The sequence below is a fragment of the Plectrocnemia conspersa genome, unplaced genomic scaffold (genome assembly GCF_051122295.1).
Source record: "Plectrocnemia conspersa isolate PC_06_02 unplaced genomic scaffold, ASM5112229v1 ptg000012l, whole genome shotgun sequence".
Taxonomy (NCBI): domain Eukaryota; kingdom Metazoa; phylum Arthropoda; class Insecta; order Trichoptera; family Polycentropodidae; genus Plectrocnemia; species Plectrocnemia conspersa.
Window position 1 is genome coordinate 25,104,380 of NW_028277176.1, and position 22,402 is coordinate 25,126,781.

At 28.7% G+C, this 22,402-nt stretch overlaps 1 protein-coding gene across 1 annotated transcript in view; it reads left to right on the forward strand.

Annotated features, from left to right (window-relative positions):
* Window positions 1–22,402, forward strand: part of Su(var)3-3 (lysine-specific histone demethylase Su(var)3-3) — a 479,500-nt gene that overhangs the window by 266,013 nt on the left and 191,085 nt on the right. The gene's annotated exons all lie outside the window — the stretch shown is intronic.

The following is a 22,402-nucleotide window of genomic DNA, read 5'->3' on the forward strand; positions in this document are numbered from 1 at the left end:
GATTAAATTACAACTATACTTAATTGTCATGTTTAGTATGTTTAATCGATGTTTAGTCGGCTTATCTGATAATTTCCATTCATTCAGTCAACTGAAGTTTATGCTGTAATATATTGTTGAATGTTAGTACACGGATTCAAGAGTCTGAATATTTTGTTTGAATATATTGAATGAAGTTATAGTTACTATTGTCGTCTTCGTGTATTTTTTAAATATATTAAACAAACAGGTCAAATTTCGACTTAAATTGTCGATATTTTTGCCCAAATATTTCATGTTTTAAACAATAAAAATAAACACGAAATATTCATAAATAGTAAGACGAAAAATTGGACTACCTCCATAACGATTCCAGGTCTATCTGTAAAAAGAAGTCATCAGCTTACAATAAATATTCTGAGTTATTATTATTGCCGCATGTATGTTGTTAATAAAGAGCAAAAATAGCAGAGGACTCAAGCGACTAAAAAAACGGAAAAAGCTAACAAGCGTTTGAAGAACCGAATTTGCTTAATTTAAGGAGTAGATTCCTAAGGCGATTCTTTAAAGTTATGAAATATTTAACATAGTTTATATGTTAATTTATATGACTGATTATGTATTTTCAAATCATGTGCAAACGCGCCATTCTTGTTACGTAAACCGTGGCAAAAGTAATCGAATCGGCCTTGAAGCGTCACGTATATTGGTCTAATTGAGCTTTGTTTTGATGTTTGGCCGGCGGTTGATTTTTTTAAATACCCCGCGAGTCCACTTTGGAGCTTATTGTAATTAAATTTATGGCGTGGGTCAGATCTTTAATACGCTTTTAATAGGCAATGCGTGTTCTGGCCACATTAAACGGCTCGTTTGTTTCGGTCGATACGGACGAACGAGGTAAAAGTGAAATATTCACTCACTTTAAGAGTCGCTTTAACCTTTTTGATGAATATCCGACATACATAGTATGGACGTTGCGTATAGTACAAAGTATTATTATTTTATTAAAGAGAAATGATTGCAGAGTGTTCAAAGAAAGATAAAGTGAATTTTAAATGTTAATATTGCTTAATATAAATTCGTTGGATAGTGTCTGTAATGTCAAAATGATTGCGTATATGTTAACTAATATGTATGTATATTAATAATTATTAATATAAAAATATACTTATATTTAAACATTGATTGTAAAGTTAACTTCAAAGATGTATAAAAATATACTTAAATTCAGATTTAAATTTCGTTACGGCGTAATAATACTTCTTATACCTATTTAAATAAATACATATGATTATTTTGTATTAACATAGGTATTAATTATCTAATGATTATATTTATTTTTTTAGTTTTGGAAATATACTTTTTACTTATTTATATCGAAATTTAAGGTGCACAGTACGTAGGTATTTTTTATTTAGTTCTTTAGTTTTAATCTGTAAACGCTTATATTGCAGTGGACACACACTTACTATATGGGCAACTTTTAAAGATGAAAATGTAGAGTATTGCATTAGAAACTTGTTAAATATTAATATGATGAAACGTGTCGTTTGAATATTTAATTGTTATATAAAATATATAAAAATTGTGCAATTTTACCCTTTTTAAATATTATAGAAAGAAAATTTATAAAAACATTTTAAATTACATTAACACAGTTTCAAAATATTTAGCTTAACAATTATTTTAATTAATTAGTCATTGATATGTTTATGAAACAAATGGATACGTTATATTGTTTATTTTCATCTTATTTGTATTTTTTTAACAATAATTTTTTTCTATATTGTGTTTAAGGACAGTCAAAAGCATTTGAACAATTTTTAAAATTGCAAAATTAATAATTTAATAAAAACAGCTAACAATATGCTTATATTATTTTCATATTTTAGATATATTGATATAAAATTGTATATATTGATATATAATATTAACAACCTTGCAACATTGTTTCTGCTTTTGAAGTATTGTAATTTTCGATTTAATAAAATACACTCGCGACTTACAGAACCAAATGTCACAATTTTAACTATTGCTTTATAATATGTTAACCAGTGTTTATCAAAAAAAATGCCAAATTGAGAATTCTTATTTATCAAAAATTTGTTTATTTCTTGAAAATTTAATTGAGCCTTTTTTTGTTAAAAAATGAATTTGTACGAATATTTTTTAATGTTTTACAACCGCTGCATTTTTTATACTTCTGAATACAAAAGGCTGTGTCCTTGCCAGTTACGATTTTCTTATCGACCTTATTTTTGCTTCGATAGTCTAATAACTACAATAATAATCATATAAGAAAAAGAATCGGCAGATTGCAAAAATGTGTGGGACTTTTTACAGAGTTACACCATAACATTTACCTGTCGGTGAACCTTAATGTCGTTTTTTTAATAATCCAGAGGTTTTTTATTTTAATTTTGCTAGAAATATTAAAAATCTAAGTAGATCATCTGTTTTCGTTTTTTAATTATTTGCGTTCATTATTACAAATCATAATTCTGTTGAAGTTTGTTATTTTCAACGATCATCCAATTACCTGTTTATCTTTTATATAAAGATTTCTACAATACTTTATTTTTATAATCACATACTACATATTACATTTATTTTTTATGAAAAAACTTTTCGAGAAAATCGAGTAGTGAAATCGGGAATTCTTATTTCTCGGGAAATTAAAAACATTGATAAACCAGAATTTCTAATTTTAACTTTGAAGTTAAACACTCTTCTTGCCACAAATAATATTTGGTCCTCCAAAAAAGTACAGTTAATATGTTTTTTATTTGCTGGTTATATATATTTTAATTGTTTTCGAATAATGCGATTTAAATGCATGTACATTAATAAAAAGAGCACAATAAATCTAGTTTAGTGGACTTAAAATGTTAGACTTTTCCTATTTTACTTTTTTATATTTTCTGTAGATAACCGATAGTCAAGCTAATACTATTCTAGCACCTTTTATAAAAAATTTATAAAACATCTAATGTTATTAGATGAAATAAATTTAAAACAAATATGGAAATTTTAAATATGGCAGCATAATATAAATAAATTACAAATTAACAATAATCATACAATATTTTTGAAGAATGTATAATATAATAAATAATAAATAAAAATTATTTTGCATTAATAAATAAAATTACTTAATAACAGATTATCTTGCAAAATTATCACAAATGACTAGTCAACAATAAAAATCACCAACAAATATAATGTAATTTAAATTTTACTCGAATACATTACACTAGTATACTTATGACTAATAAACGAGGCATTTCAAAATGAAAGATTCTTACTTCCCGATATCTTTTGTATTTTAGTAGCTATTCAATTTGTATGTACGTATACAATTGTGCTGTATAAATATTAAAATATCCGTAACATGTCGGATGCGTTCTACCTATCCAACTATAAATTCTTATTGGAGTATCGAGCACCTGCTCATTCTTCGTAGTAAGGCAGTAGTTGTATCTGCCCCGCTCCTTGAAACAACTACAATTTATTTCACTTAATTATAAGCGGGCGCACTAACTAGACCACAACACCGTTCTGTATCAAGTTTTTTTTTATTATTATTATGACTAGAACCAGAAAAAGAGCCGCGGCTCGAGTGCACATACTAGACACACGTATGTATCTAAAGTGAAAATGTACTGTTAGACCTAGGTATGCGCGCGTTGTTGCTAAATTTTCCCAGAATTTACGCGGAAAAAGCGCAACGTTTCGAGGAGAGATGAAATCGATAAATCATATGGCTATCTGTGGTTTAAAATGTATAATTACGCGTTTAATAATTCACCGCTCTAACAGGCCAGAAAAGACTCGCTGCTTAGACGTTCAGAGCGATTTATAAATATATAATAATACATTCGCGGCGTTAATGACCTCGTGTATGTGTGTAGTGTGCTCGTTCCTCAATCAAATCTTTTGTTCTGACCTCACCTCCCGTCTCATCAGAACAAACATCTCGAAAAATTCAACATGAACACGACGAAGCTCATCTCCATACTACTGGACCAATCAAATTTATGACGTTTTATGACTGACGAATGTATGATAGGACTCAAAAAAATATAGCTAGCGCTTGTTATAAATTAATTTAGTTTATTATTAATTTTTTACATGAATATATAGATAGTAATTATATGAATTAAAATACTTTGGTTCTTTTAGATATTTCTTTATTTCAGGATCATTTATAAAAAGTAATAATGTAGTAAAAAGTTTAGACGCTTAGAGGAAAATTCGAAGAGTAAAAAATAATATTTTTTTTACTAATATTCCAGATATTAGAGCCATATTTGTGTTCTTTACAAACTAGCGTATTGTAAAGAACACAATTCGTGAACAATTACTTAAAGTGACACGCGCTCCGCATAACAAAGCCGAGCATCCTCGACGCTTTATCGCAAATTTTGGCGATATGCACCCAAAATCTCCAACTCACTACCAAGTCATAGACGGAAGTATTCCTGCTTTAAAGACCTCCGCTTAAAATGTTTTAATGTTCATATTTAATGGTATAATAGCTATAATGACATATTAGGGAAGTCCGTCAAGTTATGATGGTCAGATTCATATTCATATTCTGTTTTGATTTTATTTTATCTAATACTAAGGTGGATGCTAATACTTTGCCTTAATAAGAATCATACTACATATCATAAAAAAAGTAATTAAAGTTAATTTTAATTGATTACTTAAAAAACATTTTAAAAGTAAATATGTAATTAAACGTATCCAAGAAACATACCTTATTGGCATGCTTGAACTCGACGTGTAATTCTACATGTAAATCGAGTTACTTTATCTTTGTGGAAAAATCTTGTTGTTCAGTGTTATTAATCAATGGTTTTTAAAATAAATGCTCACTGATGTCAGAAGGTCTATTCAACCAAATCGTGAGAACTAAAAATAACAACTTTTTATTTCAAAAATAAAATCATATATGATATTTATTATTAATATAAATATGAAATATCCAAATATCAGTTCGCAATCTTTCCGCTTCTACTGCTTCGTGCAAAGAAATTTTAGTTAGGTAAAACTAATTTAAAATTATAATATATGTATATATTTAATTTTCATTCTATTGTATATTATAATATTGCAAAAAATAACGGCATAAAAATTCCAACAACAAACAACTTAAAAAATATTAAAATTAATATAGTCGGAAGAATAAAAAAAACAATAACCGTCAAACGATAACCGCATTTTTTCAATTGCACATCCACTTTCCCACGCACGTTTGAACACGGTCATGCGATGGATGGTCTGTGGGGTAATTTTCTAAATTTCCAGCCGCCAAACATGATCGCTTCACGCCGTAATGCGTGTCCGGATGCTGAATTTTTCGTCGATCACTTAACAGTCAATTTCGCGTAAATGCGGCGAACTCCTGCAGCGGACCGTAATAACGTAATTGCGTCGACCGACCTACAACGTTAACGTTATTCTTCTTATTGCCGAGCGAAATATTCGAGACATTTAAAATGGTGGAGGCGCTAATCTGCCGCGTGGTTCAATTATGCGGTTGTCTTTAACGGACCGAGTTAATTACTCGAATGGTGCAGTCCCTAAGTTGGATCGTTAGAAAAGTTTTGTGAGGACGAATGTTTCTTATTTGTTTTTTAATGACACAATAACATATTAGCTTTTGATATATCGAGAAATCCTGGTAGGACGATGGTTTTGATTTTTGTTTTTAATTGGCAGATAATGATAGTATATCATTGTCTGTCAATTAAAAACAAAATCTGGTCCTATATTATTGTCTGGACATCAGCGCTTGAGAATGCTCCTCTTCCACGAGCCATCCAGTTTCTCAAGGAGCTTGCAAAACATAAATATGCTTTCGTAATACGTGTTTTTGTCTGTTTTAGATCTGCACCATAATTCTTTTTTTCAAATATTTAATGATAAACATATTGTTTGTACACCTTTGGTCTTTATCGCGCATTGGAGAAACCTGTCAAGTCACTATAGTCAGATTTGTAATAAAAATAAATATAAACGAGTTCTTACTGACAGTAGTTAAAATATATTTAAATATAGTACCTTTAAATAGTAAATATCATGCCAATTAATGATATGTCCTATATTTGCTAAACAATTTACTAATATTAAATAATTATGATTTTATTGATATTTTTTGCATGCTATTTACTGCGTCGTTGATACTGCTTTCATTTATATTTCAATTAATGTTTTGTATACATCTATTCCTTCCTAGAACTTTGTTGCCAAACTGTGTACGTTCAATCGATCCATTTATTCATTATGTATTTTCAAATAACTATACGAATTGATTGTACATTGAATAAAAAATATTTTCTCTCATTGTCAGATAGTTGTTTCGACATGTTGTCGTCTCGTTACTAAGCTTCATACACCTGTTCCACATCAAAGACTCTTTAACACTATTCTCATGCACGCATACGTGACTGTACTATACTCATTATTGAACTTCAGACACTTACTTACCACACAAAAGGTTTTCTATTAACAATTTAGTTTTGCTGTCGGGGTGGCAATCTACGTACGTTCCTCCATCCGTCCGATACGATTTTTTCCATAAAATATTCAATAGCAACGATTTTGAGTTTGATTTATAAATATTTATTGTAAATATAGCGCACATTGTTGATGTTTTTATTTACCGCATAGAATTTAACTGGTTATCGGCGCGCCGTGAAGAATTCATAATGCTATTCTATGGTTATAAAAGGCTGTCAAAAACACATTATCATACCAGAAATTACATATGGAATAATAATTAAAACATCAGAATAATTTTCGCGGCACCCTAGGACGCCGTCTCACTCGGTCGGGGGTCACTAGAATAATGGCACCTTTGGACGGAAAATCATTAACATCTGTGACATTCCATGCGTTTAGGCTATAATTTATTTTGTTCGATTTGCATACGTATGGATTTGTATGAAAAGATTTCGTCTCGATTGGCGTGAGAGAAATTACGGATTGTTCCAAGAGAAACTTTTATTAATAATTTTCGACATAATTCATATCTAAACGTCGTGAAAAATATTTAAATACCCAGTGACAAATATATTATAATGAACTGTGAATAGTTTTAATAACTTTTATTAGCTGTGTTAATTTTTGACATTAAAAAATTCACAACGAATATTTATATGTAGGTATTGAGAAACTGAACAAAACTAATTTATTTTTGTTTATTATTTGGATAACACCTCTTGAAGGTAGCAGTAACACAGTATTGAAACACAATACATATTAATGCACATAGCATTACCTATATGAATATGATTATAGTGAATTTTTAATCTAGAGTTTATGCGTCACTCTAAGATGCTTCTCTGCTATATAAGCTCCATAGTAATAATTTTAAGGCTGAACAGTAGCCATTGGCTTACTCATTAAATGCGAGGTGGTGTTAAAGAAAAAAAATCTTACAAGACAATGCCCGAATTAGCTGTTAATAATTTCACAGGTTGTATAATTTAATTCAATATAAAGAAATAAGTTGTTTAATTTTTTTCTTGACTTTAAATTAAGTTAAACTGAAACATACATACCTGATACATTTCAAGAAAATGTGTTTTAAATTGTATTTGTATTTGAAATTAATTTTTATTTAAAAGCGTGGATTTATTTTATATAATTTTTTACAATAGATAGCAATAGGATATTACTATACAAAGATTACATCGCATTTTTTATGATATGTTAATTTCTATTTATTTTTGTATTCTAGGGTCAATTAACGTGTCTTTGACACACGTTTAATTGTTTGCTTTCGGGCTATTATATGTTTACTCATCAAACAAATTAAAAAGCTAAGCGGTTATAAAAAGTGTTGTTTTAAGCTGAATTAATGCTTATTGAATATTTTGTTTAAAAAATATATGACTTGGTAATTAAACGTAAATATTACACAATTAAATGTGTTTAGTAAAATAATAGTATTTTCTTAACAAAATAATTAAATATAATGCGTTTATTTAGAAACGTGCATACTAATATTTTCACAGCCTTTTCCGTGTCTTAATATAAAGTATTAACATTTGTTTTTACTGTTATCCAAATTGGTCATTCAGTTGGCATTGCGCAATTCCAGAATCGTCTCTGTGTATTAAAAATTGTGTGTGACTTTTTTTCGTTTCTAAATCTCTTTCTTAATTATCGTATTGTGTTCTGAATATATTTATTATTGGCTTGGGAATGTTTCTCTTTTTTATATATTTAACAAAGAGTATGAGCCGCTTCGTCGTTCATAATGACACATTAGTGACATTTTTCGCTCATTTCTCTATTGCGACACAGAGTACGTTGACTTTTGAATCTTCGGTATGACTTGAATTGCTTCACATTAGGGAATAATAGTATTTGTAAATATTAACAATTTTATTATAATAGGTTAAACAAATCAATTGTTTATTTATTTTTTAAAGTAATTACGACAACTAGAATTAGACATCCATTTAATTTTGTAATGATAGGATTACTATAATTTACATTAAAAATATATTACGTTACTTTAATTGTGGACATATAAAAAGAATATATTAAATTCAGTCAAATATAAACAATCAAACAAATATCAAGTCTTTACTAATAAAAATAATATATTTGCTTTAATCAAAATTTATTGCAAGTGGTTATCTGTCAATTGCGATTTTATGTACTCTAGTATTTTCACATAAGTGCCGCCAGATACAAATGTTTAGAGAATTTTGTTAGTTTTTTTCTTGGAATTTGCCTTTTAGCATAATCACCCCGAATTGAAAAGTAGTAGTTTCTTATTTGTACAACTTTTTGAAAATCGAAATGTAATCTGCACTTGTATCGAAATACAAAAAACGCTGCTAGAAATGCAGTTTGAGTTCAGAAAATATAGTGTTCCGTCCTTTGTGCGCCGGATAATATAATATAGGATTTAAAAAATATATAATAAGTTTTTCAAACGAATGCGAATTTAGGATTCCGTTCGAAACCTCTCCGCCATTAGCACTCTAATCGATTATAGATATACCCTATTTTCTTAATTCGCGCAAATGACACCGTGTGATTTTGTCGGCGCGCAAATGTTAGGCGCGCATATGACGCAGCGCGATTATGACGGCGCGCAAAGTTCGTCGTACCAGAAAATAGATCCACCGCAATTTTTTTCGTGAGAATAGGAATTTCACATATTTTAATGGAAATTACATACTGCAGGTTGACAAGAACAGTGACTCAATCAATGATATTTCATGTTGAAATGACTTTACAGCAGTGTAAGTATTATATATTAGCACTATTTTTCATTGTATTTTCAAGTTAAATTCGTTAAAGAATCTTATGATATTTGCAGCAAAATATAATTTTTAAAGTCAATTCAGTATTCAATAATAAGAGCTAAGGGCGGGGTTTTCCGTTAACCCTTTGAGTAGTGAGTTATTTTTTCGGCATATACATCGTGGGAGTGAGTTAATTTACAGTTTTTTTTTTTTTTTTTTAAATTCGTTTTTTTTATTTTTTTCATCGATTATTATTTTTATTTATTGTATTATATTTTTTTTGTATTATATTTATTGATAAGGCAAATTCAGTGGCTCTCAACATTTTATTATAAGATTTATATTATTTATGTATCACATTTATCAACTTATGATTATTTTATTTACATTAGAGTAAATTTTAATATATTAGTGAATTTTTATTTATTGATAAAGAAAATTCAGTGGTTCTCAACATTTTATTGCTTTTTATTTACATTTTACTTTTATCAACTTATGATTATTTATTCACGTCTCCCTTTTATCAACTTATGATTATGATCATTTTATTTCCGTATATATTGAAGTAAATGTTGTTTTATTGATAATGTTAATTCAGTGGTTCTCAACATTTTAATTTAAGCATTTTTTATTTATTTCTCACTTTTATCAACTTATGATTATTTTATTTACAATAGTATTTTTTTATATAAGAGTAAATGTTGCTTTATTGGTAAAGTAATTCAGTGGCTCTCAACATTTTATTTTAAGTTTTTTATTTACATCTCACATTTATCAACTTATGTTTATTTTATTTATTTCTCACTTTTATTAAATTATGATTATTTTATATTTACAATAGTATTTTTGTTATATAAGAGTAAATGTTGCTTTATTGGTAAAGTAATTCAGTGGTTCTCAACATTTTATTGTAAGTTTTTTATTTACATCTCACATTTATCAACTTATGATTATTTTATTTATTTCTCAATTTTATCAAATTATGATTATCTTATTTACGTTTATATTAGAGTAAATGCTGCTTCATTGGTAAATTAATTTAGTGGTTCTCACCATTTTTTGTTTTTTTATTTACATATTACTTTTATCAACTTTTGATTATTTTATTTACGGTCTCATTGTTTTCAACTTATGATCATTTTATTCCCGTATGTATTGAAATAAATGTTGCTTTATTGATACAGTAAATTCAATGGTTCTCAACATTTTATTATAAGCATTTTTTATTTATGTCTCACTTTTATCAACTTATTATTATTTTATTTACAATTGTATTGGTTCTCAACATTTATTGTAAGTGTTTTACTTATGTCTCACTTTTATCAATTTATGAATTTTTTATTCACGTTATATTAGAGTAATTGTTGTTTTATTGATAACATAAATTAGTGGTTCTGAACATTTTATTGTCAGTTTTTTCATGTGAATAATGTATAAAAATATAAAAACAAGAGAGTAAAATATAAAAATCTTTTATATATAATAATAAAGGTGTACATATAGGTAAAGTTTCATTATATAAACATAAAAAATAATCAGTTAGTTCTTCTTTCTTGCTCTGGGTCACGAGTACTGTAATATTTTTTTCTTTGGTGTTTATCTTTTACAAGTCACGATATCTCATATGTGGAAAATTACATAGGTAGAATAACAAGATCAACTAAAAATGTTATACAATTGGAATAAGTTTCCAGAAAACAGAAAATAAACCAAAGAAAATATCAGAGTGGAGAAACTTTACATACCCACGACTCTGCTTTCCTGTGGGAAATTTAGCATAATCTTTACGATTCGCTCTAATTGTGCCACAGGCGTGAGTTTTATTTTAGAATAAATAGTGCAATGCTGGACTCGAGTACCAGTTATCAATATATAATCGGTGCCTTTTTCCCAAATAATATGCCAGCATTGTTTTGACTACCGATCCTGAAATCCCAGTGGCTTTATCCACATCAATATCCGTCTGGCTTCCCGCGTAGATAATTATGTCAATCACAAAGCCAGTCTGTGCATCGCACAAGACAAAAATTTTTATACCGAAACGGTTTCTTTTTGATGGAATATAAATTCTGAATGACAAATGCACCTTTCATAGTAATAGACTTTCATCAATACATAAGTTTTGGAAGGGGTAAAATGCGGCTTTATACGTGGCTTTTATTGGGTCTAATAGCGGACGGATTTTTTGTAAGCCATCATTGCTCCGGATTGTATTATCTGCAAAGTGTAGTGCTCGCAGAAGAAGAAAAAATCGGTCTTGGGAAAAAAATACTCGAAAAAATTGGATTTGTTGACCAGTATTCCTTCATGGAACTTTTACCAACCAAACTAGTCAACATTATAGTAGCTAAAAATACATACATTTCCGAAATATTTGTATCTATCCATTTTTGCAGTTTAGAATTTGCACTCATATTTATGCTTATTTGATTAGCATATTTATTTGTCTCCGTTACAATATTATTCATAATTTCAACATTGAAAAAAAGGGTGAAATAGTAAATTTCAGTATCCCTTTGAAATGAAGACTGAATTCCACATGATGAATTGTTGAATTCTAATATCTGAGGGGAGAAATCACCATCTTCCCACTTTCGTTCCTCTCTTCGAGGACGTCGAGCGAGTGGCGATTCAGCCTCCTCTTCGGAGTCTGTTTCCTCATCTGAGAAATTGTTTAGATGGAGCACCAAGTCTTCTAAATCTTCCATCACATTTTCGTCTTCGCTATCGATGAAAACTTTGTCTATTTCTTGATCACTCATTTTACGGGACATGCTTATAAATTTACGATTTTTACACGATACGGGAGAGAAATGAAATAATTATCGAACTAATTGTCGCGATCCGATACCAAAGCGTTCTCCGAAAAGACTAAAAAAAATCTATATGCATTGTTGAGGGTTGATAAGAGTGGGATTTGACCAAAAATGCGAATCTCTTTTGTGTGCCTAAAAGCAATTTGTCACGTGCAAAACCTAAATTGAAATGAGAAACACATGTTGCTTGTTCTCAAAACAAACTCATTGAAGATGTTTGATATTACTATGTAAATAAATAAATATTATTATAAAATAATAATATTTTTACATTTATTATTTTTAATTTTTTTACTTACGAACACCAGAGTTGACAAAACTGATATGATTTTTTTGAAATTTATTTCCGTAATTATTTTTAAAATCTTGAATACGATATTTACTTCCATTTTAGGCCTGGAATCTTCAAAGAACATCTGTGATCCTGATGGTATCAATTCCAAGAATCACATACAATGAATTTAGATTGTGTACATCTATTATACTATTTTTTTTTCACTATAAATAAATGATATCCAGATATCATTGATATCCAAATATAATTGATATGTACTACCGAGATTAATAAATAATTGATCGACATTACAAAAATCTAAAAAATATAAATAAAATAGCGCATACGTAATATTCGCAATTTTTACGATTTTTTCACATACTAAATACTAATAATTATAATAATTTTATAATTTTATTATCGAAATAATACAGATAATAAATAGTATCGTCATGATAAATAATAAATAAATCGAATTTACAAACATAAAATAAAAAAATCGAGTGAAATGGTCGTGGACGCGTATGCGCGGCGATACTCTATCTGGACCCATTGAGTGTCGCCGCATACGTGCGGCCATACTGCCCAGCGGGTTAAGAAAAATTTAATCGCTCCTTTGAATTAAAAAAGTCTCAATAAAATTCGGCTTCATTTTCTAATAAAAAAAGGCATGGAACTGACACAACCTGTTCAATAACATTTGATGTATTGAAGTATTTCCCACAAAGTATCTGTTTGTGAATAATACAATGAATAGTCAGAAGCTTTGAATATCCTATATTTTCAAATAAGCCTTAAACTGTTCTGCTCATTTTTACCACCATCGGACGTGACACATCTTAGTCGATTTCACTTCAAAATGTACATTGTTAATGTGTTTTCTATTTTATTAAAAATATTTTCACCTGTTACAAATTGTTTCATGCAGACTATTCATAGCAGCTATTTTTTTAATCACTTCAAAGTATTGCCTCCCTGAGTGGTTTCTAAAGTGTATACCTCGACGCCCTTACGTAATTTTAATAAGCTTATAAATTTCATTTTCATTTCAATGTGGTGCAAACCAGTAACTCACTTAGCATCTAACTTTTCTCTAAAAATAGTAACTTACTGTTACTATTTTTATCTACCGCTTTGATAATACATAATATGTATTCACTATTTTGTTAAGTGCACCCGTTTTAATTCGACATAGCGTGCTTTGGAAGTGCATGAATTTAGCAAGGGAGTTAAGGATAAAAAAAGTTTGGGAACCATTGGGTGAATCTAAAGAAAATCTTTGAAATCATTTTTGCTTTGCTATTCAATTGGCTATTGATGTTACTTACAATGTGCTCAACACCTGATAGAATAAAACATCACTGTGACAATCATTCACGACTTTGTTAATTCGCAATCTTGAAAGTTTTTTATTAGTTAATAAATGAGCTACTCGTGAACTGACCTTAGTTACAGCCCCATTTTCCTTATTTTAATTTCGCGAAAAAATGCGTTGCGCTAAAATAAAGGTTTTCTGTGAGTTCTGTATATCGTGTAGGGTGCTTAATCTAGTTATGACGTCCTATATTGTATTTTATCATTACAGACATAATATTATCATACAATAAACATCATTTTTTGTTATCTAATTTGATAGCAAAATAATTTACACTCCACTTTGCTTTAAAAGCGCGACATTCAGTCTACGGGTCTTTTCTTTTTTAACTTTGACAATGACAAACCGAATATTCGCATGCTTAAGGTTTTCTAACCTTAAAAGGTGTAACTTCGCAGTCAGAAAAACACCGCTGAAAACTGGTAATAATTTTTTTTGGTAAATTTATATATTGCGACTATAATAGGCGAGATTGTTATTCTCCGAGCGGTGGTGTAGAAGCTGGCGGAGAAATAATGTCAGTGAAAGATCCTCAGAGCCCTTGTAGGTGTGGCAGCGACGGTGTAGTGGAGTGATGGCCGTCTATGACCGTATGGTCCTCGTCTTGGGCCTTATTTCAGTGTATCTCCTGTCGGGCCGTGTCTGCGTGTCTCTGCCCTCTCATTAGAGACCAGCCTTATGTATTAAGGATTGCAAAGTTAATTGCAGAGGTAATATGTATAGGCATCTAGAAAGTGACATTAACTTGATGGACATATTTCTGAGGTTGAATTGTGCAATGGAAATATTGTGACATTATTGTGCTTTTTGTCTTCCGGTAATATATTGTTTCCCATGACCGTTTCGCAAAAAACAACTTTTAATGCATCGGCGAATAATTGCGTGTTATTTATGTGAAACACTTTTTTCTATGTGTAACGAGGGCTTTTGTGTGGTCCCATCCTTTACATTATATTGTCTAATTCAACCATATTATCATCATTGATTACTATAATTACTGTGTGAGTTTCAAGAATAAGAACCTCCACACAGGTATTAAAATAAGAACAAAAAGCATATTGCAAAATCGATTCCCAGCTCGCGGGCTGGATTAGCCCCACACATCGTAATTTGCCGACCCCTGATCTGAATCGTGGCATCTATCTAGTATACATCACAAATATTTTTGATGGTCTAAGTCGCGTTATAATCATATTAAACTAGTAAACGATGTCTACTATGCCGTTTTTATGAAGAATATGTGAAAAGAACTTTCCCCTATAAAGTTCCGCAACTGTTGTAACGGCTGCACATACTTCAATGGTTGTTCTCAATTACTCGGACTCTCTTTCACTATTTACAAATTATTTTTGTATCAAATGAAAAACGCAACATCAAACGCAGAGTTCAAGGCCAGACTAGAGCGCGCCAGTGTCAAAAAAACAATTAAGAGTAATTTCGGTCCGTAAGTCTGGCACTGCTCATCGGGCCCGACTTTCTATCCGTGCTCCACTTTCGGCCGGCCCGGAGATACGAATCATTAATTACCGCGCGCCAAAGCCACTTACTTATCGGCGGCCGTTCTTTCGGACTCGGCTCGGCACCCACGATGTGTGTGCGATGAGTGAGGTGTGCGAGTGTAGGTATGTATGAGCGCGAGCGCGAGATTAATTCTTTCGCCGATCGGATCTTACTGCAGGAACGATAACACCGCCAATGATTGATTGACGACGTCCAGGATCTCTAGCCGGTGTACGCTCTCGGCTATGCCGGCGAATTTAAAGCGTTGCATAATGCGCATGCGCGCTTATAAATCACGCTCAACGACGATAACACATTATTTTAACGTGAATATTACCGTGTGTCGTAAAATAATCGCCGTGGACGAAAATATTGTTTATGTGATTAACCTTTGACATTGATTTTTTAAATTGTTTTTATGTATATATACATGAGTATATACAAAATATGTATATTCGGAAAGTAAAGATACGGTTTAAAAATACAAAATATTTTTATTGCATTTTATTTTGGGATTGACTTCAAAACATTGGTGTCCAACTCGCGGCCCACAACACTAGTTCATGCGGCCTGCAATTTTTTTCATTTTTTCCTAACATGTCTTCAACATTATTATTAAATAAAACTAGTAAAATAAGAATGCAAAATATACGACTTAAGAGCATTTCATGAAAAATGACTGACTATTTTTTTTACAAAAATATAGGATTTTTTTGCAATACAACGAAATTTAATTTTTAAAAACATTATATTTTATTTCTTCTATATATTTTTTAATATAATTTTTTAAATTATAAAATTAAAATTGTAATTGATCCATTGATAATATGGGTTACACTAAAAAATAAATATTAAATTTATATGCGGCCATTTCATGGTCGGCCAATGCGGCCCGGAAGATTCAAAAGTTTTGAGACCCATTTTAAAAAAAATTTTAAACCCCTTTACTTATTTTTAACATATTCCCCATGGACATCAATGCATGGAAAACCAGTTTCTTGATGTGTAAAATATAAAGAGCAAACTTAAAAGGTGTAATTTTTAAATCATTTTATAGTAATATTCTTCAAATCTGGCAGAAGTGCAAACTTATTATCACCATTAAAGTTTATTAAAATATCTAATGGATTAAGAGCTGATGTTAATTATTCTAATATTCTTAACGCATCCTATTAATTTCGCGCCTGCTTTTTTGTAAATTTCATGTTTTGGATACTTATTGACATTGCTTATGAAGATTGATCAATCGTTTAACATCCATCTAAATATTTTTTTCCTTCTCCACTAACAACGGATAGTCTTCTGTCAGACTTTGCTTGTTTATATCATCATTATCCAAAAACAAAAATAAGTAAGCAACTATTTCCATTTGTACAGACAAAAACTGAGCAGTGAACCATATTTTTTTGCTAACGTGGCTAAGAATTAATACAGACTTTTTAAGCATGCACTGCAAGCAAAACATTGCTGCGATTGAAGTCTGGTAATGGACCGGAAAGGACGTTGATAATAATTAAGTAAGAATATATTCGCTTTAATTTTTTGTATATTTAATTTTCGATTCAAATACCTTGTACATATATTAAAAAAACAGTATCCTAATAGCCCATTGTTTTGTTTTTTAATAGCTAATGTTGCATAAACATGAATGATTCTACATTCATAATTTAGCTTTAAGCATGTGTCTTAAATTCAGAGAAATGATCTTTATTTATTAGAAAATCTGTGCGAAAAACCAGCATAAAGTAAATAAACATCCATCTAAAAAATAGTTGTTTGATTAAAAATATAGATAATATAGAATCTATTGATAATTAAACATGTCACAGTTAGAGTAAAGTATTTTTTTTGTTTTATATTATGTTATTAATATTATATTAAATAAAAATATCTATGCATACATAAAACATGTTATCATATGTTTTGAAATAGTTATGCATACATAAAACATGTTATCATATGTTTTGTATTAAAATGAAACTATTTTTGACCAAATCAAAAAAATAAAACAATATAAATAACAACCCGTGATGTCATTTATAATATTTATTATTATTTTTTGTACAAGCTTTATTTAAAATATTGTTAAAAAAGTTGTTTTATTTATAAATAGTCTAGTTCTGCATTTGTTATAAATAAACTATTAAAATTGACGGATATTGAATTTATGTAGATGACACACAACCTATGTATTATAACAATTCACTTTTTACAACCATTTAATAAATTGCACAAATATATTTTTAGATTACTGTAATTTGCTACGAATAAGTTATGGAAAATGACCCAGGTTAAAAATATATATTATCTCAATAGAAATCTTAATATCTATTATTATTTTTTCATTTCAAAATGAAGAATATTACAATATGTCCATAAATAAATTAATCTGAAATCAATACGCTAAAATATACGGTAATTATTATTATCCTTATAACTATAAATGAAAAAATACAAATGGTGTTTACTGACAAGATCTTAGCTAATTTTAATATTGTTTTAGAAATAATTATTGCTTTAAAAAATACATTTAATAGGTTTGTATATTTTAAAAGCTTTTTATGTATTACCAATCTGTGGGTCTAATATTTGATTTTTGTATACTACTATATATTCAATATATATTGCATAGTTGTAGTGGCATCTTTCACTTTAATAAATTAGTATTGGTAATATGTATTAGGTTATTTATAGATATAAAAATAATTATGCAAAACTTATTTATATTAAAGTCCATAATTGTAGAGCGCTTCAATTAATATAAATTATTCAAATATAACATTATAGACATTCTTAGAGTTTTGGAAATGTGTGGGTTATAAAAAATGCGTCGTTGTTTAATGACATTGTTTTAAGATAAATCATATAAGTTTCTTGTGTTCATTTTTCACTTCGCGAAAAATGCCGCAAAAATTTCTCATAAAGACACCTGTACGATATGTTGTATGTATATTTTGTGTTCTTTGATTTTTTTATTGTTCTTCCGAAAATAAAATATAATATAATGTGACTGTGTGGGCGCAGTTGCGTCGAATAAATCTCATGTGTTTGAACAGTAAAATATTGTTAAAATGATATGATACTTGGTTAATTTGTCTTTGATTTATCTTAACGATTTTTCTACGCCCACTCGTCTTGTGTACGTCGGCCTTTATTTATTTTATTTGCTTGCAATTTATTTCTTTTATTGTCTTTAAATCACATGTGTTTTTTCGCTTATTACAACGATGTATAAGTAGTGTGATGTGTTGTTGTGTTAACACAATATGTTTTATTTGAAATAATGCCAATATTGTAATATTAATTTCAACACAATTAGGTTCATAAGATTTGTTACTGTAGAAAAATGGTAAAAAATACCACTATACAATTGAAAATTTAACTGTCTTTCTAAAATAAATCAAAAGATGATTTAATATACCTAATCTAAATAATGATATATGTAAATAAACCAATTATTTTTAATCATTGTAGTGAATGTAAATAATATATTTTTTGCTAATCAATTTTATTTCATACTCACATTCTTTAAGTCTTATTACTAACAAAGTTTAAAAATGTATGGTGTTTGTTGTGAACTATTATTTTTATTTTTGTGTTAAAATACTTACTATAATATTTACAATAAGCACTGAATATTTTTTATGTCGGGCTTAAAACTTGTTGAGCATTAATATTGCAATGATTTATTTTTAATTTATAAAATTTTAAAAAAGTAAAATAGCTTGTCCTAGAATTTAATTATTCTTAATTTATAGAAGTTACTAGAATTTATTAGTTATCTTTATGTGAAAAATAATCATTAAACTATATTGAATATATGAAGTAGGTCATTTTTGTTTGATCATTTTTTATCTAGCGTTAAGGTCTCATGTAAGATAAAAATTTGTATGGTGTAAAAAGGGTAAAGAACTGAATTTTAAATGTTAGTCTCTGAATCACGAAATTATGGTTTTGTTCCTGGTAAATTTGTGTATTAATAATATTTTAAATTAGTTAGTAGCTAATTAATGTAGCTCCCATGTTTTTTGAGCTTAGCCATTATTGATTATATATCTGCGGGATATTATCAAATAGTGCTTACCTTCAAAAGTTTGCGTTCCAGATTTAAGCTTTAGAAATATTTGACTCAATCTTATATTAGATAGAATATATCTGGTGTATTAACAAACTCCTTTTGAACATATGGGAGAATTTAGTGATTTATTTTCCATTGAAAGCGTCACGAACGAATCTTTTATGCGTGTATAATAATAATAATAAACGGAGCGAGATTTCCTTATTTAGAATATCGCGTTTCTCGTCGTGTGCACCGACTTCGTGCACCTTCAAAAACCTCCAAAAAATGACCATTCATCCGAGCGCGAATTCAATGTTTACGGACGTGGCTGTGTTTGCTCCGTTCCGTTTTCGTTTCCTCCTTCGCGCTCCCTCATTATTGTCCTTATTCCCTGCTTATTCAATTTTGCATTTATTCAATTTGAACCGACAGACCATTCTGGTCTCTGTGTGTATGCGTGTTGTCGTGTTAGGTGTCCAATGTTGTTTTAAATACGAGATTTCGACTCCTTTTTTCATTTTATTTATTTACACTTTGAACGCCTTTGTAGAAATCGCTTTATTTCGCACACGTATTATTTCACACTTCTTTTGTGAGTCGATTTCAGACGATCCTCAATTGAAAAGCTCTCTCTTTGAACGCGTTTCAGTGCGAAGCAAGAGCTTTGTTCCAGAGCACAAAACGACGCCGTTTCATTTATGTTATTTAACAATAATGCATATCACTCAATCAGCAATTTATATTAATATATTAAAACTTAATTTAGTTATGATTCTGACGTGCCAAAATTAAGTTCAATGATTGATTAAGTCGGCCGCTGTGAAAATATTTCGGTCATTAATTATGGCCCGATTGATCTTTTGTACTATAAATTCAATGCGAACAATTAGTGACGCGTTATAAGTAATCAATCGCGAATAGATTATTGTTATAAACGTACAGAATAAAACTTAAAGATAGCCATTTTGTAGATGCGAAATACATAAGAATTCCCATCAAAGTCATAACTCGTACGAGCGATGTAGTCACGATACGTACACGTACAAATTACACGTTTAGAGTCGTATTAAAACATATTCCATACCGTAATTTAATGATAAAAAATATGTGTGTCAAATTTGATTGTGTCGATAACTTTATTTTGGATAAAATTTATTATTTTGTTGTTATATTTCCTAACAATATCTTAGAGTTATTATGCTATATATTTTAGGTAGAGAAAAAAGTAAATATATATAATATATAATTATACTACAACAATTTTAATGTTTTATGCCACATAAATGAGATAATTTATTATATTACATTCTATAAAGTTCTACGTACACTCGCCCGTTGATATCCCCGTAAACCCTCTATAAACATTTTTTGTATATTATATAGAGAAATATACATGTGCAATTATACATTGCTATCAACTATAACATTATTTATTGTATTTTAAATAAAATCGAATTTTTTAGTTCTATAAGATTTTAATTGATAATTTCAAACATCAAACATTATATTTAATTCAGTCAAAACATAAATTTAGGCTTTAAATTATAAATATAAATTCAATAAAGAATTCTTTTTATATGACAATATTTTAAAAATATTCACATTCTTAGACTGAAAATCAATTTTTCTTCTTTTATTAAAAATGCGCAATTTAAACATAATTATCAAAATTGTATTATATATTAACGTTATCATTATTTTGCTATTTATTATATATTTTTATTATATTAGGAACATTTAAAAAATATTTAATTTAATATGATCATTGCTATTTTAAATGAATGGTATGAAAAGTACCTCATAAAAAAATAGCAAAATTATAAAATTAATCGCATAGACTGAGGCATACAAAAAACAATTAATCCGTTTTATTGTATAAATACCATGTATTATTTCATCATTAATTAAAAAAAATTTTTTGGCTATTTTGTTAAAATAGTGCTTTTTTTTAAAAAAAAATAACAGACTTTAAGTTTAAATAAATCTGGTTTTCTATATATACACTAAACTAACAATTATAATTACTTGCAATGTAAGATAAAAAATAGTATTACCTCACAAGAAAAAATATATAAAATTAAGCATATAATCTGAAGCCTACAAGAAAAATACGTAACAAAAAAAAAAACTATAATTTGTTTTAAAATATAATTACTATGTATCATGTCTTTAATGGTTAATTTAAAAAAAAGTTTTTGCCTGTTTGATGTATAAAATAGTTAAATCTATGAAATAGTTTGAAAAAATATAATACTCAGTTTAAATATATTTGAACTTCTACAAATAAATAAAAATGTGCTAAAATTTTGTACAATGTAATTATGTCAGATATATTTTTTTTAATTACAATCCACTTAAAATAATATTTATTTTTGATTCACGAAATTTTAATTTACATTTTACAACAAATATTTATTTTTTCTGGACGAAATATGGAAATAATGTATATACTCTGTTAAATGCAGTGATATTCGCAAAATGTGTTTAAATATTCGTAGATTTAAAAGCTACACAAATTTTATTATAAGGTAATTAAAAAGATTCACTACAACTTATGCTTGACAAAAATAGATTAAATACTGATCCCCAAAATTTTAATTTAAAAGTATTTTTATTTATAAAGATTATTTATTTAATCTTTATGTGATAAATATTGTATTTTAATATATTGAGTTTTATTAACGCTAGCGCGTTGATATCACCGCGAACCTTTCATAGAATAACCATTGATTTACCCATTTTTTTCAACCTTTATGTCGTCGTGCCTTGCGATAATTTCCTAAATCAATTATTTATGAATATTATATTTTTTGTATGCACAGACACCTGAGGTCCGCGCCTCTTCTGTAATATTTTCTCGAATCTGATTTGTTTTCGTGGTTTGCGGTGTTCGATACACGCCGCCATCGTAATCATCAACGTTTTGTATTGTTTCCTATGCTTTCCCACAGTTGACCGCAGTCCAAGACTTGCGGTTTTTTACTTCTTACACAAATGAATAACTTCGCGAGCGAGTATAACTCATTTTCGACCGTCTACAGTTAGAATTCGCATTTTCGTGTCAGACGCGTGACGAAAACCACTAATATATATAAATAAAAAAATCTATCTTTATGACACTCT